Here is a 16,481-nt window from a genome sequence, read left to right on the forward strand (position 1 = left end):
CAGCCGCATGCGGTGAGGAAAGGATGCTTTGTGTAGTGGATGGTCAGGAGGAGGCGACAGTGAATGCGTTATTGCGATCCCAATTAAGGCTTCTGAGGGATAGTTGGCATTGGCAATTACGTGGCACTGCCTGCCTAGCACTAGTTGATCCTGCGCTTCGTTTTTTTTTTTGGGGGGGGGGGGCGAGGGCAGTATTATTTTTGAAATGTGATGTGGGCAAGCTTTCGCTTGTCCTATGCTACAGTTGGCAATACGGCAGTGAATGAAAGACTAAAGGTTTTGATTTCAACCAAATGGCTTCTGCCATTGCGTCCTTTACACACGCACCATCGACGTATCGACGCTGTTGTAACGTTACGAACCTCTCCGCACCCTGTCGCTTTTTAAGTGCAGGGCAATGTTGCTGCCTGTAACAATACTAGGCTGCCCAGTACGATTATCGTTCCTTCCTTCAGTCATTCCTTGTTTCTTTCTTTTTAGCGGTAGAATAAAAGGAATGGAACGGAATGGGGTTGTCGAGCCATTTTAGGAGTGGGAATTGACCACACCTTTCCATTCCGAGGACTTGAAAAGGATGGAATTATCACGAATCTCAATTCCCTCATTATGGAATTGGAATGCGGAAGGGATGACACCATTTTTTGCTACACCGGATGAGACATATGGAACAGCGCCGATAATGCTTACATATAGCAGCCACAGATAAAGGGGCACAAGGTCCAAATGCCTGTAGCTCTCTCACAGGACAAGCTGCAACCATGACGGATGAAGACGATGACAGGTGAGACATCTAATCTCAAGAACTCTTAAACCTGCACCATTAATCTTGTGAAGTAAGTTCGACCTTAAGACATAAGTAGAACAAATGATCCTCAATGTTATGTGTTCATTACACCAGTGGAACACATGTTGATATTCCTTGGAGAGCGGTATCTGTGAAGGACAACGAGAAACTATCAATTCCTTCTTCGTTACGCAGATATTTGCGTTCCTGTTTTTCGTTGCCATACTAAGCCCATGGAGCTCCCCTGCGCAGCAGCGCGGGGCTCTTCGTTCACTTTTTGCTTTTGTGCAAGCTACTATGGCCTCCACGAAGAGCTCTAACTTCGACCTGTCTGCGCTTCGCGGTCAACATTAATTCATCCTCGCATATTAACCTCTGTGAAGTGGGGTAGGGTCCCGTACCTATCGACGGGGGAACATCCCATCTCATCACCACGTCCTCCCATTTATTGTTGTTATTGTTGTTGTTCCGTTACCATGATGAAACTGCTCTTATATAGAGTTGCGCGTGGACGCCATTTTCTGCACTGTGGTTGTTTCCTAAGCGCTGCTTAGAGTACATAACAGCCCTGACACACGGCAAATTGAATACCCTTCCCAGCGAATGACAATCGCACCGAATGCCATTCGTTTGTCTTACATGGAGCTACACGAAGAAACAGAATGTCATCCGCAAATGATGTCAGTGTTGATAATTAACACACTAGGGCATAACATATGAAGCATTATACAGGTACATTAGTCATATTTTTTATCTTTCTTCGTCGAAACTAGCGAAACATTAGATTATTTCATAAAATTGTTGCGTTTTGGACAACATTATTTGGCTAAGTATCACAAGCCAAGCTAACTAAAAAGCCTATCTGTACCGCACTTGGCAACATGGCGACTGGGAACGAGGGTAGTTCTCCGAAAAACAGTGTTGTTAATCCTTCAAAAGTTAAAAGCAAAAGTTATCAAATTCGTGATAAAATATTGGAGTGTAAGTTTTCATTAGTCTTCCATTTCTTCAACCAATTTATCGTTTGATACCTCTCTACTGCGAGGGTACGTTGTCGGTGCGAGAGGGAAAAGCGAGTGGGTTCCCCGAACGCATTCGCATGTATTGCCGATTTCATCATGTGATATGAAACGAATGTCGTTCAGTGCGAACGCCATTCGGTGGAAATTACATTCAATTTGCCGTGTGATTGGGGTATATAACGTGGTAAGCCAGGACCGGCGAGAGGGTGGGGCAGCCGGGGATGGCTCCCGGGCTCCCGGGCGACTTTAGGGGCCCGCGGAACCCAAGACCCGTCGTAATCATATAAAAGAATACTTGGGCTGTGTGATCGAAACGTCAGGAGAGGCCCCATAATTTCTCTCGACGGCCCCGCACACGACAATACAAGAAATTTTTCTTACGAGTGAATCGCGTGTATTCAGAAAAATTTGTAGAAACGTGTCTGTATTAGACGCTGCTCGGATACACTCTAAGAAAAAAAGGGAGTAAAACAGGGAGTAATTGCAGCTTCTACTCCTCTAGACTGCAATTACCCCCCATTTTAGTACCCGACATTTAGACCCGACATTTACTCCCCAGAACTGCAAATTGTGACTGAACTTCGGGAATGGTCTCCTGGATGCAACAGTCTACGTAGATATGTGCCCTAGGTCAATTTGATGGCATAAGGCTGTATAACTCAGCAAACGTGGCAATTTTCCAGCCACACAGTAAGAAGAAGAAACAGTTAGCGCTTCCGTTTCGTCGCAACTTGTGCCCTATGTATGGCACAAGATTTTTTTTATCACTCGATATATCACGGTGGACGGTTGCTTCAAAATATTTTCATGCATGCACACGAATTATGTACCTGGGACTCTTACAACAGCGCGTGAAATGCAGTCTCCGCTCTGTGACATTCATTTACTCATGTGCATTTACACCCGAAAGAGACCATTTTTTGTGGCAATGCATATAGTCCCCAAAGGTAGTAAAATTACTCCTTTTTTCTTAGAGTGTAGATGGACAATGATATTGTGTGCGAATGAGAAAAAGCACTTGCACGAGTGTTGTTACCTGTTCTAAATAATTTTAATGCTACACACCTTATATGCTGTGCACACAAACCGCCGTTGATATTGATATTGAGTTGACCATAATATTGCCGTGTAGTATGGTAGAGATGGTGGGCCAGTCAATAGAAACACATGATGAGAAGACTTACTGCGAAACATAACAGACACAAGGAGCTCACAAAGTTCACAGAACAAGCCAAGTCCCACCTGGACAGCCTTGTGCTTTGTACTTAGACGGGTAGAAATCTAGAAATCTGTACCTTAGTAGAATATAGGTAGGGTTCCGGTTTTTATTTTCGGGCGGATTTGTCGTATGTTTTTCGGCGTTTATTTATGTTCGTGAAATTGGCGGTTTTCGCCGATTTTTCTGGCGTGTAACGGATTACCCTGCAGTTATCAGCGAATATAAAATCACTGCAGTGAAGGTACTCTCGAGCTTTCCCCTCAAACTCTCGACGAAAGTTCGAGTCTTCCATCTCTGATGACCTTCCTGCAAAAAGAAATTGAGCACAGAGAATGCTTGGTAAGACAATTAAAACCGAAAACGCGGAACCCTAAATAGGGTAGAATGGGGTATAGTTGTATGTATCTATATTGATATCTATCATCTACAGATGTATCTATATCAAGATTATCAAAAGATCAACTATCAATACTGATATTCGTGGTTGACATCAATAGTTGTATATCGGGAATAGTTGCAAAATTGGGTATAGAATATAGGGTAGAATAGGGTACGGCAGAATGTGTACGGGTAGAAATTTGTACTTTGTAATCTTTCTCTTATGTTGGTTTCGTTGTCGCATCGATACTTGTTACAGTATTTGTAATGGATGCAGTACATTATCTTATAGAATCCTGGACGTTCCTCGTGCACAAAGGACGCAAGAAATGTGAGGTCTGCCTTCCAGTACCTTCGATTCAACTGTACCGTGCATTCTAGTCCAACAGCCGCAACGATTCAGAAGATACTCACTGAAGGTACACTTTGAATACACTACCATATAAGACGTCCAACCTGCCCTGTATCCAACAACGCATCAGTAGATGGCACAGTCCAACCCTAATATTACGTTAACTTGCAGCATCTATAGTTCGTGACAACGCATGGTGAGACTGTTTTGTTTGTCTGCTCTTAACGCCTGGCAAGAATGGCGACATGCTTGTCGAAGGCGACCAAAAGTTTACTACGAACATGCTCACAAGATATTTCGTGGCAGCTTCCTGTAGAAGCCTCAAAGACAATCCCAAGCTCTTCTTCATCCAGGCAATGCTGTATCACTCTTGTCGTTGAAAACCACTTCAACAGCGCACTGTTATCGTTAATGGATTAGAAGGGATTAGAAAGGATCATCGCATCAACACCAACCCCACTTTATTTTATTGATTATGATTAGTGTGCTTCATACGATGTGATAGCGGAATGGAACAATACTGACAACTAATGACTACTATGATTCGAACGCCTCATAACGTCCATGTTTGTGAACAAATATAGGACGCCAATACGTTTGTAACAAGTGTGTGGTTTCTACTACTCTCTCTCTCGCTCAGACACATACCATTGTTTTATTTCTCTAGATCTATGAGGACATGGAAGAAGCCTCTTCTGATGACATTACAGTGTATGACATGACGATTCCCACGGAGTTTGATTTCTTTATATGTTATGAGGTTAGCAACCGTAAGTGCATTGCAGTTGGCAACCTATTACCTTTGCATCTGGAACAAAATCACAAAAGGCCAAAGACATGTTCACCCTTTCAGCACACCACAGCATGGTAACATGCCTGGTAACGTGTCTGCCGGAGGACCTGACTATAACTCGACGTGTTACACGTTGCTTCGAAACGTGCCGGAGAACGTACACGGAGAAAATATTGAATAGGTTGTCACGTTTCGAAGCCTGTCCACATCTTACCGCACGCCAAAGTATTGAGGAAAATGAGGGAATTTTTCTACACGTCATGGATGGTGAGATGGATGAGAGACCCTCGAAGAAACTTCGGCGTCGGGCTCTGACGTCAGAGGATCTAAGCAATTTCTATTGGTACTTGTAAGTACCCCAGACAACACAGAGGCGTCCCGGGGACGTCTATATGACATCATGACCCGGATATTCGTATGTCGTATGGACATCCGCGAATGTTCAAAAGACGGTCAGTTGGCAGCCCCCGGGACTGCATTTGCAACACCCTACGATGGTCGGTGGGTGTCCCAAACAGGACGGGAACGACTTTCCCCGAACGTTCGTGGGGCATTTTTAAGTGTGCCCATTCGGACCATACTGTAGCCCCCCTTCCCTCCCGCTGGTGTGGTGTGTTACCTCCATTCTCAAAGTGACTGACGTATGCCTAAATAGCTGGCACTGTTTATTCTCGTTTGATATAGCATACAGAATAACACTCGCATGCCACAGGCTGGAAGACTGTTTGGGTGGCACACCAGAGAAAAAGTATGCAGCTAGCGTGTTCCGTGAACTTTTGTCGGGAACTTACAATACAGTAAACAGTAGGCATAAGTTAAGCTAAAAGAACTACAGTCTGTAAATGTGACAGAAGTTCACAAGTTCAGAAGATGCTGCAGACGTAACAATACACCAAATAAAAAAAAAACACACAGTAGAAACGAACACAGGGTTAAGTTTCATTTTGTGTTTGGTACCTCTTGGTATTCTTATTTCCTTCTAGGCAAACTTGTGCAGCTTTTAACGAAGATTTTTTTTCTTAAAAACGAACTTTAGCTGATAGCCCGCTCCTAGCCAACCACAATCCCGAATGACAGGGTTCTCGCCCCTGATTTGTTGAAAACCAGAGGAGCTGCCGGCATTGTTTTGGTAGGCGTCACCATTCCCCAAGTCGGCTTCACCTAGCGCACGGGTGCATTAGGTGAAGCCCACTTTACAAAACTACCAATGTGGCCAGACTGTACATAAGTTTCTGCCAGGAACGGCGAAATGTAGCAATTTGGCATCAGGTGAAGCCCACTTTACGGAGCCGCTTGTGTTGCTTCGTGTCGTTTTCTCCCCTTCCTATCTTTTGTAACGTTATTTGCATTTTTATTTCGCACGATTTCTTTCTCTTTTTTGTTTCGGACCTTCGTTTTTGTCTTTTTCTCTTTCTTTTTGTCTTTTCTCTTGAATTTGTAGCGTGTAATTTAGTGGAACTTGCTCATATGGTGTGGGTTATTTATTTTTACTTATTTTACTTTGAAATACTGCAGGCTAACACACGCCCAAGCAGGAATGAATGTTGAAATACATATACAGCAGAAGGATATGGCCTCATAATGGTGAAAAAAAAAAGAAGTATAATTACAGCAATGATTTATTAAACTAACTATTTGCAATGTCATCAAAGAAGGTATTTATTTACCTCGTGAACGCGACCTCGTCTCCGTGGGGTCAACGTCCACCAGCTACAGTCCACCGGTGACACCACGCTGTGGAGGTCCTCAAGGGAAGGAGCATGTGAGCGCTGGGTTCGGATCCGTGAAAGGTCGCAGCGATTAACAACAACAACAACAAAAATTCAGGAAGCAAAAGAAAAAAAGGAAAGCAAACAACAGTGCGACATGCGCCTGTACGTCATGATTGTCGGTCAGTTGCGATCACGCGGGGCCTGGTCGTTCTGTTTGTCCGTCTGTATGTTCCAGCCTCAAGACAGCTACTTTCCAGCAAGTCTGTAAAACTGTGCTTGCATCACGAACGCTGTTGCAACCGGCAAGATGAAACTCCCCATTCCTCACCTTAAAAATAAAGCTGTTGTTGCGTACGCCGGGATCTCTCGTGTCGATGATGGCTCCTTATTGTGGATAATGTTTCTCCATCAGATTATTCATGCAGAGGAAGGGGTCCTAGCAACACCGATGGCCGTTCAGCGACTGCCACCGCATACAATCCAGGTGCCCCTGCAAGAGCGCTCGCGTCGCCCCTTTTTTTTTCCGTATGACGTCCAGTTTCACTTTCGCCCAGGGGCTTTCGATGCGCTGTGTGTTGGTGCCGGTCACGGGACACACAAGATTCACGCTGTGGTTCACTGTTGTGTGCTCCAAATTTGTGTGTGCCCCGTTTGCCTCGCGGAGGTATCGTATGCACCTGTAGGCCCGCCATTCGTCTGTCGCTACTTTTGTTCGCAGTGCAACATTCCGCCGAATGAGTGGGCCAAGTGTCCTTACGTCCCTTCGCTATACGATTGTTATGCGAAGCTTGCCCGTGCTTGAAGACACAATCCCGACAACCCATGGGCCACGGTCCATCCCGGTCCCCGTAGTTTCTCGACCGGGGCAGGCTGTCGCCGCGCAGTGTGCTGCCACTATTGGCTTTCCGCCTGCCACGAAGCAAAGTTTCGTCTACTTGTACTTCCTGTCCTGCCCCCCCCCCCTTCCGTGGTCCCGGAGCTGAGCTGCTGCTGCTGCACAAAGCAGACAGTTCTTTGCCATACCCTGCAGGGCCATGCGTTTGGCTGTAGCATACAATAGCCAGAAAATGGCCTCCCTGGACATTTTCACGTTTGGGCTGTGGTCCACTTAACACAAAAAAAAAACAAAAAAAGAAGAAGGAAGAAAAAGAAAAAACTACCTTGGGATGTATCCTGGTGGTGCGCCGACAAGGCAGCTGAGCTGTTCAGCTGTGAGAGCTACACAAAATATATTAGGGAAATTTTACTCCGGAAGTTCACTGGTACACTGCACGGGCTTAACTAGGAGCGTACAGGTAGGAGTTGAGATTGTACCCCCCCTCCTGGTTTTCGACGGGCAGATATGAAATGCTTCATAATCATAGAAAGTCGATCCCCTCAATGATTCAGCAGCAACCAACCAACCACGACCATGTCATTGGGGAATTTTGGCAAGCTCAAGGATACCGATTATTGCCCACAATCCTAACTATCCACCACTGTCCACCATCTTGTACATATTAAGCCCATATTAAACTTTGAGAACTTCCGTGTCATTGTCTTATGCGGCTTGTACTATTGTATCTCAGATCCCCCTCCCTCCCCTCCTGCTCAGACCTTTCTTTCTTTTTTGACTCTGCGTTTTTAAAAATGATAACTAAAAGTCTTGGCGAATAGCAACATCTCAGGCACCAACAAGTTGCAAGAGGTACAGACAGTAGCGGGAGCGTTCTAATGACTGACGTCACTGATTGTACTCGTAGTTATTGCGAAAGAGTAAGCTGTAGAACTTCGTCACCTGGGGTACTGTGCAGTGGCGCCCGGGTCCGGGATCTTGCCCCTCCCTGTTCCTACATGCTATGCATATATGAGTGTAACTATACCTGTTTTCTACAGGTGCCGTACCGGAACCTCCCGTCCCTCATCACAGTGACGACGGTGCATCGGTAGTCTGTCTTCTGGGTAGTAAAACCCATAATGTAAAAAAAACCCGAGACTAGGGAACACGAAGGGACAGACACACAACCCTAGTCTCGGGGCTTTTTACATTATGCATCATCTTCACCAGCTCGCTTGCTTCCTAGCCATTTTTTCATAGTAAAACCCAATTTGCCGCATATGCTACACACTGTCGATGTAGGTGGACGTCGTGCTGTTCAAAACTCAGCGGCTACGTCCTGCGCTGGTGGTCTCGGCAACAAGTCACGGTTCCGACAAAACGAGTCGAGCCTTTCTGGGTTGACGCATACCGGCGAGATCTCGAACACACTCGGGTCTACCTGGGTAGACCTGCGTCATAGGATGGCATTCGCTTGCGCGAATTCAGTTCACATGACAACATGGAGGAAAACGGTAAAACAGAACAGTGCAACCCCTTCCGACATATTTAAACAGAACTCGACATCCCTGGTCTGACTTACAGAGGCTAGTATGGGTAGATCCAGAAACACCCAAAGTGCATGGTTGGACAAAATAACCTCATTCATATTGGTCCCTTCTCCCAGCGATACGTACAAAGTATGTTACACGTGCAAAATTCAGTGACATTTCTTTTGTTATTTTGTGCTCAATCCTAATGAGGTGCTGGCCCGCAAAACGCCTAGTAGTATTCCTCATCTATTCTCATGTCTTTCGCGACGCGCAGTGAACAGGAGAGGGTGAAAATACAAGGAGAGTGCGGTGACGGACAGCTCGCACGCGCGGATCGCGCGTTCATCTGAGAGGTCATTGGCTGTTTTTTTTTAATTATTACTTTGTGTGTCAGAAAAGTGCGCCAAAAAGAAAACCGCGCTTCTTTTTGTCTCACGCTTGTTATTACGCTTACACAGAACCAGGATCGAGTTTTAATCACGCCATTGTAGATCATCAAAGAAAGTGATCTATCTGCACGGGAGGTATGTAAATGCTCTTAGACATCGCGTAGTTTATATTTACCGGCAACTTCACCCCGCACATGTTTCGTTCTTCCTCGAATGTGGTCTCCGTCAGTCAGACCAGAGATCTCGAGTTCGGTTTAATTATGTCGGAAGAGATTTCACTGTTCTGGTTACCACTTTTCTCGCACGTTGTCATGTCAACTGAATTTATTCGAGCGAATGCCGTCCCATGTATATATTTAATTATAGGGATGGCTACCCGGGTAGATCCAAGTATTTTCGAAATCACGGCGATATGCGTCAACCCGGAAAGGCTCGACGGGTTCTGCCGGGAGCATGGTCTGCTACCGAGGCCACCAGCGCAGGACGTAGCCGCTGATCTACGAACTGGACGACGTCCCCCTACCTCGACAGTGTGGGGCACATGCGGCCAGTTGGGATTTAATCCCCAGATGGCAAACTGCGGAGGCACCGTTGTCACTATGATGAGAGGCGGGAGGCCTCAGTTCCGGTGCGGCACCTGTAGAAAACAGGTACGTAGCTATACCCATATACACATACGTGTATAGCATGTATAGGAAGCCTGTTTCATTCAGACCTGAGAAACAATAGTACAGTACAAGCCGCATAAGTCAATGACACGGAAGCTTTCAAAGTTCAATATGCGCTTAATATGTAAAAGATGGTGGACAATGTCCCAGACCACCTGATAGTTGGGATTGGGGCCAATTACCGGATCCTTGAGTTTGCCGAAATTCCCCGCTGACACAAGTGGTATTAGTTGGTTGTTGTCGCATCATTGAGGGAATCGACCTTCTATGATTCTGAAGCATTTCGTATCTGCCTGTCTAAAACATGGGGTGTAATTTCATCCCCTAGCTGCACGCCCCTACTTAAGTCTGTGCCGTCTACCAGTGAACATCTGGAGTAAAAATTCCCCAATGTATTCTCTGCAGCTCTCACAGCTGAACAGCTCAGCTGCCTTGTCGGCGCAACACCAAGACACGACTAGAAGGTCGTTCTTTTGTTACGTCGACCACTCAGACAGGCCAAATGTGAAACTGTCCAGGGAGGCCATTCTCTGGCTGTTGTACGCAATGGCAAAAGGCATGGCCCTGAAGGCTATGGCGCAGTTGGCGTACCCTACGATGGTCCTCCACCGCGAAGCACTCGTAGACTGGGCCTGCTTTGTGCGGCAGCTGGTCAGCTCCGAGCTGGCCACACGACCACGCATGGGAGGGCCAGGAGATGAAGTACAAATAGACGAAACTCTGCTTCGTGGCAGGAGAAAGGCGAATAGGGGCAGGACACTGCGCGGCGACAGCCTACCTCGGTCGAGGAACTACGGGGACCGGGATGACCGTGGCCCATGGGTTGTGGGCATTGTGTCTTCGAGCACCGGCGAACTCCGTATGAAAATCGTTGAACGAAGGGATTCAAGGACTCTTGGAGCACTCATTCGACGGCATGTTGCACCGCGAACAAAGGTAGCGACCGACGAATGGCGGGCCTACCGGTGCATACGGTACCTGCGCGAGGTCAACGGGACACACATGAATTTGGAGCACGCAACAGTAAACCACAGCGTAAATTTTGTGTGTCCCGTGACCGGCACCAACACCCAGCGCATCGAAAGCATTTGGGCGAAGGTCAAACTACAGATCATGCGGAAAGGCAAAGGGACGTCGAGAACGCTGCTGCAGGGGCACCTAGATTGGATGTGGTGGCAATCGCTGAACGGCCATCAGCGTTGCCAGGACCCTTTCTACCGCCTGATTGACTTGGTGGAGAAACACTATCCGCAATAAGGGGCCACCATCGACACAGCAGATCCCGGCGGTTGCAACAACAACAACAACAGCTTTATTTTTAAGATGAGGAATGGGGAGTTTCATCTTGCCGGTTGCAACAGCGTTCGTGATGCATGGACAGTCTGGCGGACTTGCTGGAAAGTAGCTGTCTTGAGGCTGGAACATACAGACGGACAAACAGAACGACCAGGCCCCGCGTGATCGCAACTGACCGACAATCATGACGTACAGGCGCATGTCGCACTGTTGTTTGCTTTCCTTTTTTTCTTTTGCTTCCTGAATTTTTGTTGTTGTTGTTGTTAATCGCTGCGACCTTTCACGGATCCGAACCCAGCGCTCACATGCTCCTTCCCTTGAGGACCTCCACAGCGTGGTGTCACCGGTGGACTGTAGCTGGTGGACGTTGACCCCACGGAGACGAGGTCGCGTTCACGAGGTAAATAAATACCTTCTTTGATAACATTGTAAATAGTTAGTTTGATAAATCATTGCTGTAATTATACTTCTTTTTCTTTCTTTGTTTTCACCATTATGACGCCATATCCTTCTGCTGTATATGTATCTCAACATTCACTCCTGCTTGGGCGTGTATTAACCTGCAGTATTTCAAAGTAAAATAAGTAAAAATAAATAACCCACACCATATGAGCAAGTTCCACTACATTACACGCTACAAATTCAAGAGAAAAGACAAAAAGAAAGAGAAAAAGACAAAAACGAAGGTCCAAAACAAAAAAGAGAAAGAAATCGAAGCAACACAAGCGGCTCCGTAAAGTGGGCTTCACCTGATGCCAAATTGCTACATTTCGCCGTTCCTGGCAGAAACTTATGTACAGTCTGGCCACATTGGTAGTTTTGTAAAGTGGGCTTCACCTAATGCACCCGTGCGCTAGGTGAAGCCGACTTGGGGAATGGTGACGCCTACCAAAACAATGCCGAGCTGCCTTTTTTGTACCCATTATGAATTTTATAAGTGTTACAAAAAAGGCGTACGCCTCCCGTGTTCAACATCTCATGTGCGTGAACGATGTCATTCGAGATGATGGCACTGGTAGCAGTATGCTTTACATCACTTACGTTATTACTTACTGCATTACATCGCTCGTGAACGGACCATGTACAACCGGGAGCGGTTCTCTTCTGTCTTGGAAATCACGTTGAGTACTTTTTGTTTCAAACTGTGGAGCACTCTCTGACGTTGAACAATAAGTTTCCTCAACCTCCCATGCGACGCGGGTGATTGGAGGAACTACTGAGGACTCACAATTCTCATCACTTTCAATCAACATGTTTACTAAAGACCTCATCTTGATCCTGGGATCAAGACGCACGAAACTCGTGTTGATTGCGTTGCGTACTCAGAGCGTTAGCCGAAATCGTAAAGAGTTTTTACTGCAGCCCGACGATCTTTCATGTACACTTATCTTTTACCCTTAGCTTTCGGTGTCACTGCACATTTGATAGGCTCACCATGAAACTTAAAACTGCACAACGGAATGTGAATGGTCACAGCTGCGAGCGGATCATGATGATGATGATGATGATGACGTGCGCTATTGTCGATGCTCATGGCGCTTTCTGCCTTTGCGCGGTGGTGCAAGTTAATGAACCGACGCTCAGCAGGGAACGGCGGGCAACGTTTCTTGCTTTTTGATCCCAGGGAATCTAGCTCGCATTACGATTGGTACTGTCGCAGTTCTATGCACGTTATTTTATGGAGCTATTGACTAAATGAAACTGGTCTAATATTACTCACAGGATGCCAATCAAAATATAGCTGCTAAGATCCCGCATCAAAATGTTGCTCTACGTAATTTTACGCACGTAGCTATTAGTTGCGACCAGAGTGCACTACACCTTCGTTGTTATGCAAGCTGTAAGCCTAATTGGCTGTTTCACAACACATCCGATAATATACATCCACAGGTCGTCCAAGGGACGTCCAGCTTGCAACGTCATAACTGGATGAATCCAGGATATTTATGGATATATTGGTACATCCAGGGGATGTCCAGTGGACGTCCATCATGGATCTGGACGTTATGACCAAACTGGGGTTGTCCTGTGGACGTTGATGGTTGTCTGGGACGTGAACTCTCCCACGGCAGTCGCATTGACAAACTATATTTGGTCCAGACAGTACTGAATTTACTCAGTTTATGTTTGATTTAAACATAAACTGATAAAATTTGTGCATTCCTTATCAGCTATCTTAGCCCTTACAATGTATGGGGACATTATAGCACCCACTAAACCTGAGTCCTGAATAGGATGTGCGGCCGATATTAACCTTGAGTAGTAACGACTAAAGGCACCTTAAGTACAATTTCGGTGTGGTCAGCCAGTTAATAAAAACACATACCAACTGGATGCTGGAAACTTATATTTCGTATAGAGAAGCCACCAGCTCCGGTGGCGCAGCGGTAACGCGTGCGCTTGGAGACTGGGAGGTCCGCGGTTCGAATCCGCGGGCCGGCTGTGCCGTCTGGGGTTTTTCCTGGGTTTCCCTCAGATGTGTAATAGGCGTATGCCGGCACAGTTCCCCTGAAGTCGGCCCATGGACGCAGCTATCCTCCCCCCGAGCGGATTCCGCTCGGTCTTCCACTTTACCCTTTCCTCTCCTCCTCTCCACCACCTTTCCCTTCCCGAGAAACATGCCGCCTAATCAGGCAGGCAGACCTTTCGGGTTCCTCCCAACGACACTCCTCCTCCTCCTCTCCTCCTATAGAGAAGCCCCACAAACCCGGCAATTCCCGTTCTGACATAGCCGGAACATTCCATCAGGACTCATGCACAGGGATACCACCATCTGCTCTACAACTTAAAGGAGATTACCACACAGGCTGACCGCACCTTCCTTCAGAGTACTCCCCCCTCAAGGGAAGTTACTCGACAATAGGACTTTCAGCATGTCTAGATTCGTCTCCTCGAGATCAGGAATGTGGTCTGTAGTAAATGTTCCCTCGCGTGGAAGATATGCCCTTTTTATTCTTTCTGTTCTTATGTCCTTCCACGGGAAGCAACAGCGGCCGCAAGTGCAACTTCATACAAGCGGTGGACTCCCCGCTACGAGACACCGTCGCACCTTACCAGGCAGTGGAACTCCAGGACATCGTGCGAAAGGCAGCGAGAATGATCTCACAGAGATCGACAACATCGTGCTACATGAGCACACTGAGAACAAGAGTTGTGTTTAGCGTCAAGCAGCTTGCACGCTGAACATTACCCATGTCTGTATGTTATGGAGGGCTGTGGGGATTGTGCACAACGGTTACCGAATCATCGGAGCCCATAGAAAGGAGAGTGCACCTTCGCTTTTAAAACCTGCACCTGTGGTCTGCCACAGAAGGAAAACTGACGTTCTTTCGTCTATTAAGGTGGACTCACTTCTTAAGAAGGTCTATGGGGGATTTCTGTTCGCAGGGTTCTCGTAAACCTTGACAAATTTCTACGCGGAACAGGTACAGGCATGTTCCCCTCTAGTTTACCTAGGGAATGACATATTTTTGAAGGCCTAACGCGATCCATTGATTTTTGGTGAATTAAAGTTTGTCAAATTTTCAATACATGGGAGTCTATGGGAGACGCAACAAAATCGCTTCTCTCGGGCCGCCCGCCCGCGATATTTCGGACAAAATAATTTCATTCCCTACAGTAACAGTTCTGGAGTTGATTGCCATCAATAAATTCGCAAGCTTTTACTGCAGTTTTCCAGCTCCCTGCGAATGAAAATATTGGCTTTGTGGGTTTCTAGCATGCTCTGCACGCTCGCGCCGGTTACATTACTCCCTTAAAGCGCGCGAGGAAAGGAAAACGAAGAAAACAATTTTGCCACTGTGCAGCCAACTCTCTTCGAAAACGCACTTTAACTAGATCGCATGAGTCTGCCTTAAGGTTATCCTAAATATCCTTTTTCTTTCTCGTGTAAACACCACGAAAAACGAACCTCACAAACTCAATGGGTGTGAGCTGTGTAAAAAATATGCACAAGCGGGAAGAAAATGTAGTTTACTGCATGCTCGATCTGAACGGTCATCAATGAAGTCAGCGTGGATCTGGGGCAACGGAGCTGAGTGGGTATCCCGTGCACGTATGTACCAGCCGAGAGAGGTTTGCGGTTTGTGGGTTCCGCACGTAAAAATCAAGTGTCTTGCGCTCGGGATAAAGGCAATTTTCGACGGCCTTAGTGACCCTGGCCACCCCGCCCACGATCTCCTGCAATACTGCTTAGGTCCAGACGTACGTCTGTTTCGCCCGCTTGTGCAGAATAGACCGCGCTCTGATTTGTGGCCTCGCACTTGAGAGAGTACGTTTTGAACGTCCGTCGCCTACGCGTATCATTCCCGTCGGAGGATTTCTTTGTCTGGTCCGTCAAGCAGTTTTATGCCGCTCTTCTGGAGCTCCTTCCGACGGCGAGCTCGGCTGTGCCTCGCCCGATCGCGTGGCTTCATATTACGGCCGGCTGGTTGAATGCGCGCCGTGCAAGCTTGCAGTGGCCTCTTGCGCACGACGTTTTACCTCTCAGGGACAGGTTGTCCCGCTTTGGTTTGACCAGGCCTTTTTGCCCTTTCTGCTTTACCTTTGAAACGTCGGAGCACGCTTTTCGCAACTGTCTACTCCCGGATTTTTTGTGGCACAAGTCTGAGGTGCTTTACGGCATTCCGTTCATTCGGTGGGGCACGGTCCAGTTACTGAGCTCGCTCCCAGTTCCGGTCGGCGATAGACGCCAGTTTGTACTCCTGGCGGTAGAAATAAACTACCAGGTCTGGATAGCACGCTGCATAGCTGTGCACGGTGGCCGTGCTCGCACCGCCGTTGAGGTACTGAACAGGGTCAGAGCGGGCATCCGTATAGTGTTATACAGGGAGAGAGCAGTTCTGGGGGCCGTCCAGTTTGGTAGGCGGTGGCAAACATCAGCGATCCTCTTCGAAGAAAGCAATGGTAGGTATGTCATCCGCTTTTAATATCCTTCGTGCTGCTGTCCCACGAGCAACTCTCCGTGAGTTTTGGTTTGTTGCGAGGTTGCATCTAGCACGTACGTCAATCCCATACCTGCCGTGAGCTCGTCTTGGGGTGTTGGCGTCGCGATGGTTGTAGACTAGTGCGTTTGTTGCGTTAAAAGGAGCCAGCCAATATGGCTGGTCTTCCACGATGATGCCAATACATATGAAGTCAGCGTGGATCCCGTTATTTTTAAATCCGTGGATCCAGTTATTTTTGAAGCGTGATGTGGGCAAGCTTACGCTTGTCCCATCGTACAGTTGGTAATACCAAGTCAGCGTGGATCCCGTGCAGCTTGCTTTGCGCAGCCCTCTCTGGCAGAAGCTTGTTTTATCTTAGCGGCTTGCAATTTCGCCGAATAATGTAGCATATGCTGTTACATAATATATGAATAGAACTATGCAGTGCCGTGTATGCCAAAGGGAGTCCGGCCATTAGGAGGAGCCTAAAAAAGAGGCTCGACCTGTCAATCAAATTGAGCGTTCTGCATTGGCTGATGGTTTCTATGTGGGCCGCCATGACACCAGAATTTTCCCGAAAATGGCGGCGTAGGT

General features: G+C 47.1%; 2 long non-coding RNA genes across 2 annotated transcripts in view; one reads left to right on the forward strand and one right to left on the reverse strand.

The window, feature by feature from the left end:
* The window catches only part of LOC135368949 (uncharacterized), a 109,964-nt gene that overhangs the window by 81,668 nt on the left and 11,815 nt on the right, over nucleotides 1-16,481 (reverse strand). The gene's annotated exons all lie outside the window — the stretch shown is intronic.
* On the forward strand, nucleotides 740-4,293 carry LOC135367983 (uncharacterized). Its single transcript, XR_010414607.1, has 3 exons — nucleotides 740-781; nucleotides 3,696-3,822; nucleotides 3,927-4,293. It is a non-coding gene; the product is annotated as an uncharacterized LOC135367983 (long non-coding RNA).

This window comes from Ornithodoros turicata, chromosome 9 (assembly GCF_037126465.1).
Source record: "Ornithodoros turicata isolate Travis chromosome 9, ASM3712646v1, whole genome shotgun sequence".
NCBI lineage: Eukaryota > Metazoa > Arthropoda > Arachnida > Ixodida > Argasidae > Ornithodoros > Ornithodoros turicata.